Source organism: Jaculus jaculus, chromosome 8 (assembly GCF_020740685.1).
Source record: "Jaculus jaculus isolate mJacJac1 chromosome 8, mJacJac1.mat.Y.cur, whole genome shotgun sequence".
NCBI classification, from domain to species: Eukaryota; Metazoa; Chordata; class Mammalia; order Rodentia; family Dipodidae; genus Jaculus; species Jaculus jaculus.
Genome location: NC_059109.1, coordinates 71,852,356 through 71,859,604, shown reverse-complemented (window position 1 = coordinate 71,859,604; position 7,249 = coordinate 71,852,356). Strand labels below are relative to the sequence as shown.

The following is a 7,249-nucleotide window of genomic DNA, read 5'->3' as shown; positions in this document are numbered from 1 at the left end:
TTTCCATTCAAAGAATCGCCAAACTTATTTAGGCTTCCACCTCCACACCTTGGATCCATCTTTGTTGAGATCCTGAGTGTTTGACTCTGGAAGGCTCACAAAGTACTAGACACTGAGAGAACCAAGTAAGCAGCGGTGAAGGGCTAGGTGAGTACTCCTCTCCCCTCATGAGTTGGTGTGCCCATAAAACCAGCTCAGGAATTGAGAGTATGTGAGGTTAGATTCCTGGGAGGAAAATGGTATTTACAATGAGGTTGAGGATTAGTAAAGAACTCAATGGAGGAAATGCTGCGGGCTCCACGTCTTAGACAACATCATCCAAGTGCACAGGAACCAGTGCGTACTGCACCCCATCCTTCTGTTGTGGAGGATCACAAGCCACAATGAGGAATTTACTCAGATGCTTCTCTCGGTACCTGCAGTCTGGGTACTTCCCTGCGGTATGCTCACACATGGTCAGGGACACACACTGTTGACTTTTGTGGCAGTTCTCAAGGCCATTCTTGCAGGCAATGCTGGGGGTCTGGCAGGTGTGGGCCACAGTGGGGAAGGAAGGGCTCATGCAGGAAGGTGTGTTTTTTGCAGTGTTTTGTGTACTTGTTTATGTGGATCACGGCCAAGTTACATGCTTGAGGGCTGGGCTGCTCGTGCTGAGTTTCAAACCACTGGCTGAAGTCTTGTGGCTGGGCTTGGCACTGACTGGGACTTTAGCCACCCAGAGTTCCTGCAAGGACTGAAGTTTTATCTTGCTGAATGCCATCTTTCCTGAAGGTGCAGTGGGGTCAAGGGGAGGGTGGAGGGTTAATAAATCATTGTGCTCTAATAATCTGTCTAAGAATTTCCCATCCTAAGTCAGCTACTGCAGTATTACTACAGTCCAAAAGATTTAAGAACACTGTGGATATTTTTCTATTGTTTAGTCCTAACAGATAATCTCTTCATGCCCCTAGTTAATATATTAAAACCCCCAAAATAAGTTTTTTTTTTTTTTGGTTGGTCTTTTCGAGATAGGGTCTCATTCTAGCCCAGGCTGACCTGGACCTCACAGTGTAGTCCCAGACTGGTCTCGAACTCTGTGATCTCCTACCTCTGCCTCCAGAGTGCTGGAATTAAAGGTGTGTGCCACCATGCCAGACAACAATAGTTTGTTTAAGATTTATTTTTATTTATTTATTAGAGACACACAGAGAGATATAGAGAGTGAGAATGGGTGCACCAGGGCCTCTAGCCACTGCAAATGAACTCCAGACACATGCACCACCATGTGCATCTGGTTTATGTGGGACCTGGAGAATTGAACCTGGGTCCTTAGACTTAGCAGGCATGCACTTTAACCATTAAGCCATCTCTACAGTCCCTCTCCCCTCCCCCCATTTTTTTTTTTTTTTTTGAGGTAGGGTCTCACTCTAGCTCAGGCTGTCCTGAAATTCACTGTGTAGTCTCAGGGTGGCCTCAAACTCATGACAATCCTCCTATCTCTGCCTCCTAAGTGCTGGGATTAAAGATGTGCACTACCATGCCAGGCTTCAAAGTAGTTTTATAAGGTGAGTATAATTATCCTTTACATATATATGAGTGAACTGAAAGTTAGGAAAGTTAAAGAAATTCCCCATCATCACACAGCCAGAGTGTCAAATAGGGTTTTTAATCAGGTCTTTCAGCATTCAAAGCTCTTATTCTTGTCACACTCCCAGGTTTCTTCTTTAAATCTCTGAGAAGTGATCATGAAGGGAAACAATGTTTGAAGAAATATATGCCAAAGCCCTCCCAGGCTGGCCAAGGGTTCCTGAGAGGTAACTATGAAGGCTGAGGTGTCAGGTTCATTCATCTCCTTGCAGTGGCCTAATTTCTCAAAGACAGAGAAAAATGGTCACTTGGAGTAAGGGAATCCCTGCTCCAACTGGCAAAACAGTATAGTAACTTAAGTTCTTTAGTTACCTGATTTGCTGCCCTGCTGGAGAATGTCTTGAAATGATAGAGGGTCAGAGCTGGAAAAGACCATGGAGATCATGCCAATCTACCACCTTATTTTACAGATAAGGGAGCTCAAGTCCTTGAGCAGGTAAGCATCCTTCTGAGTCCTCCGAGTGAGTGGCAGAGCTAGTCTGGAGTTTCCTGACTTTCAACTTTGGTTTAGAAGCCAACTTTGAAGGGAGGCAGAAAGAACTTCCCAGAGAAACAGAGCACAGCGAGCATGGCTCTTTGTTTTAGGTGGTGTGTGAAAATTGCCTTCTGATTACATTGAGGAGAAGGTCTCCTCTCAGAGCTTCTGCTACACTTTCCAATGCTTGTTTCTTTTCTTTCCAATAGGTCTCTGACGGAGTGAAAACAATGTCTGCAAGGAACTTTTAAAAATTGCATATCAGGGCTGGAGAAATGGCTTAGTGGTTAAGATGTTTGCCTGTAAAGCCTAAGGACCCATATTCAACTCTCCAGATCCCATGTAAGCCAGATGCACAAAGGTGAGGCAAGCACAAGGTTGCACATGCCCACTAGGCACTAGCATCTTGAGTTCAATTGCAGTGGCTGAGGCCCTGGTGTACCATCCTCTCTTTCTCTCACTTACTCTCTAAAATTTAAAAAAAAAATTGGGGCTGGAGAGATGGCTTAGCAGTTAAGCACTTGCCTGTGAAGCCTAAGGACCCCTGCTCAAGGCTCAGTTCCCCAGGACCCTTGTTAGCCAGATGCACAGGGGGCGCAGGCGTCTGGAGTTTGTCTGCAGTGGCTGGAGGCCCTGGTGGGCCCATTCTGTCTCCCTCTCTATCTGCCTCTTTCTCCAGTTCTGTTGCTCTCAAATAAATAAATAAAAATAAACAAAAAAATTTGATATCAGCTGGGTGTGATGGTACAGGCCTTTAATACCATCACTTGGGATGCAGAGATAGGAGGATTGCTATGAGTTCAGGCCAGCCTGGGACTACAGAGTGAGTTCCAAGTCAGCCTTGGTTAGAGTGAGACCCTACCCTGAAAAAACAAAACAAAACAAAACAAAATAATGGGTATCACTCATTATATTTACTTTTACTTCTATTTATTAACAGTAGTAGTTTGTGAAAGCCAGTGTTGAAAAGCTTTTTGAATCAAATATATGAGTATATATTCAGTAAATTATAATATTGGAGTGAATGAAAATTAAAAACTAGCCGGGCATGGTGGCACATGCCTTTAATCCCAGCACTCAGGAGGCAGAAGTAAGGAGGATTGCTGTGAGTTCGATGCTACCCTGAGCTTACATAGTGAATTCCAGGTCAGCCTCAAATAAACCAAAACCAAAGCTGGGTGTGGTGGCACACGCCTTTAATCCCAGCACTTGGGAGGCAGAGGTAGGAGGATCGCCAAGAATTCAAGGCCACCCTGAGACTACATAGTGAATTCCAGGTCAGCCTGAGCCATTGTGAGACCCTACCTCGAAAAACAAAACAAAACAAAAAGCCTGTAAAAACCATCAGGGGAAAAGCCAATGACTATAGTTGGGGAAATTTACTGTTGTGCTAAGGCTTCTCAGGTCTGTGTTGGTATTTTGGATGCCACTCAGCATCCTAAACACTGGCATTTGTGTGACTTCTCCACCTTTGAGAAAAAACATTCTCCAACATGGAAAAAAAAAAAAATCACCAAGGTTCTTAGCGTCTGTATTTCCAAATGTGTTATTTCTGAGGTGTTGGTCACCCCACCATGAAGCCTGTGTCAGTAGCAGAACTCACCCTTTCCATAGCAGGGGTCCCCTTCTGTACTCCACCCACAAAGTAAAGAAATTATTGTTTTTGAGCCCAGGAAAACATTACCCAGCAGACAGTTGACCTGAACACTGTGGAGTGAATTTTGTTTTTCCTTTTTCTTTCCAGGAAGTCATTTTCCTCAAGCAGCCCAGGTTGGAACCTCATTGGGATGGAAAGATTGCCAAGTGCTTGCTTAACTAACAGTTGAAGACCCAAGTCACCTTTACTTCATTTACTTATTATTTTTTTTATTGTTGTTGTTATTTTTGTTTTTTGAGGTAGGGTCTCACTGTGGTCCAGGCTGACCTGGAATTAACTATGTAGTCTCAGGGTGGCTTCAAACTCACAGCAATCCTCCTACCTCTGCCTTATAAGTGCTAGGATTAAAGGCATGCGTCACCATGCCTGGCTCATTTACTGATTTTTTAAAATTATTTTTTAAATAGCGAGAGAGAAAAAGAGAGAAAGAGAGAGTTAGTGGGTGCGCAAGGACCTCTAGCCACTGCAAACAAACTTCACATGCATGTGCCACATTGTGCATTTGGCTTTATCTGGATCCTGAGGAATCAAAACTGAGTCCTTAGGCTTCACAGGCAAGTGCCTTAACTGCTAAGCCATCTCTCCAGCACCCATTAACTGATTTTTTTTTTTTTTTTTTTTGAGATAGGGTCTCACTATAGCTCAGACTGACCTGGAATTCACTATGTAGTCTCAGAGTGGCCTCAAAGTCACAGCAATCCCACATGCTGGGGTTAAAGGTGTGTAGCACCATCCCCAGCTCAAATTTACTGATTTTTTTTTTTTTTTTTTGGTTTTTCGAGGTAGGGTCTCACTCTGGTCCAGGCTGACCTGGAATTCACTATGTAGTCTCAGGGTGGCCTTGAAAAATTTACTGATTTTTTTAAAGATTTTTTTTTTTTTCAAGGTATGATCTGGATATAGCCCAAGCTGACCTGGAATTCACTATGTAGTCTCAGGGTGGCCTTGAACTCATGGTGATCCTCCTACCTCTGCTGGGATTAAAGGCATGCACCACCATACCCAGCTCTAAGATTTATTTTATTTATTTATTAGAGACAGAGAGGGGGAGAGAAAGTGAGATAGAGAGAGTGAGAATGGGCACACCAGGGCCTCTAGCCACTGCAAATAACTTCCAGATGCATGTGCCACCATGTGCATCTGGCATATGTGGGATCTGGAGAAGTGAACCTGGGTGCTTCACAGGCAAGCACCTTAACTGCTAAACCATCTCTCCAGCCCTTGTCTGCTGAATTAAAAAAATATATATGAGTGCTTCTGTCCAGCCCCCAGGATACAACTTAAATTAGTCCTCTGAGATGAATCAATACACAAAGTTGATATAGTACAGTGGTAAGAGTTCTGAAGTAGACACTAACAGGATTAAATTCTGTCCTCCTTCTATTGGTAATGGCTGCATATCTGAAAGGCAAATTCAAATTCATCTAATGAGGGCTGGAGAGATGGTTCAGTGATTAAGGTGTTTGCTTGCAAAGTCTAACAGCCCAGGTTCAATCCCCAGTACCCACATCAAGCCAGATGCACAAAGTAGTACATTCATCTGGAGGTTGTTTGCAGCAGCTAGAGACCCTGGAACACCCATGCTCTCTCCCTTTCTCTGTTTCTAAGCTTCTCTCTCTCTCTCTGCTTGCAAGTAAATTTAAAAAATATTTTAAAAAATTATCTAATTAGCCAGGCAAGATGGTGCACACCTTTAATCCCAGACTTGGGAAGCAGAGGTAGGAGGATCACTGTGAGTTTGAGGCCAGCCTGAGACTACATAGTCAACTCAAGGTCAGCCTGGGCTAGAGCAAGAGCCTACCTCAAAAAAAAAAAAAAAAAAAAAATCATCTAATTCTGTTGCATCAACAAGAGGTCTAGTCTTTAGAGTGTTCCCAGCAAGTAGTTTGGGACCTGAGCACCTTCAGTGACATGGGTCTTTACTGCTTGCAGCCAGCTTTCTTGTCTGAAAACTCAACTTTTCTGAAAAGCTGATTCCCCTTGAAGGTTCTCTATTTCTTGTTTTTATTTTTTAAAATATATTTTATTTATTTAGTTATTTGAGAGAGAGAGAGAGAAAGAGAAAGAGAGAGAGAGAGAGAGAGAGAGAATGGGCGTGCCAGGATCTCCAGCCACTGCAAATGAACTCCAGGTGCCTGTGCCCCTTGTGCATCTGGCTTATGTGGGTCCTGGGGAGTCAAACCTGGGTCTTTTGGCTTTGCAGGCAAGCGCCTTAACCACTAAGCCATCTTTCCAGCCCCCCTTCTTAATCCTTTTTGATTTTTTTCTTCTCCATCATTCTCATACACTACTTAGTGTTGTTGGTTCTCAGTGATTCTCATTACCTTCTAAATACCTCTAATGTACTTTAGGGTTAACAGGGCCCCTAGGGGGAAAAAAAAAATCAAAAACATAAAACACTGAGGGAGAAATGTCCTAGAGCCTGTAGGGGGAAATCTGTTTTTTTTTCTTATCTCTTCTTCCCTAAAGGAGTTGCCCTTTAGAAATCTAACAGCAGACATGAATAAGATTAAGAAGGCTTGGACACCTAGCATGGAAATTGGATTTTGTCAGCCCCCAGCCAATACATTCCAATAAAAGACCTCAATCAGAGTCATTGTGCAGGCTTTCCAGTTTCTGGGGATCTTCTGCTCCGCAGTTCTATCTTCTTTTCTTCTCTAACTCTATAATAAAATCTTTCTAAACTTCACTCTCTATGGTCTGTAGATTTTGTTTGTTTTTTGTTTTTTGAGGTAGGGTTTCACTCTAGGCCACGCTGACCTGGAACTCACTATGTAGTCTCAGGGTGGCATCGAACTCATGGCAATCCTCCTACCTCTGCCTCCCGAGTGCTGGGATTAAAGGTATGCACTACCCCACCTGGCTTGGTCTGTAGATCTGATTCTTCAAAATTCATAGGGTAATAGCCTGGGGAGATGGATCAGGGTTTAAAGGCACTTGCTAGTAAAGGCTTTTGGCCTAGTCCCAAGCTAAAGCTATATGCAGAAAATGGTACATGCATCTGGAGTTATTTGCAGCAGCAAGAGGCTCTGGCACACCATGCACTCTTTTTGCTTTTTGTTTTTTTGGTTTTTCGAGGTAGGGTCTCACTCTAGCCCAGGCTGACCTGGAATTAACTCTGTATTCTCAGGGTGGCCTCGAACTCACAGCAATCCTCCTACCTCTGCCTCCCAAGTGCTGGGATTAAAGGTGTGTGCCACCACGCCTGGCTACCCATGCACTCTTTTGCTCAAATAAATAAAAAAATATTTTTTTTTTGTTTCTTCAGGTAGGATCTTTCTTTAGCCCAGACTGATCTGGAATTCACTTTGTAGTCTCAAGATGGCCTCAAACTCACAGAAATCCTCCTACCTCTGCTTCCTAAGTGCTGGGATTAAAAGTATGCATCACCATGCCTGACTAAAAATATTTTTTAAAAATAATTAATTAATTAATTTGTTTATTTGCAAGATAGATAGATAGAGAGAGACAAAGGCAGATAGAGAGAACAC

General features: G+C 43.3%; 1 pseudogene; it reads right to left on the bottom strand.

The window, feature by feature from the left end:
* Positions 1-304: 304 nt before the first annotated feature.
* On the bottom strand, positions 305-760 carry LOC101601410 (annotated as a pseudogene).
* Between the last annotated feature and the right edge of the window lie 6,489 nt (positions 761-7,249).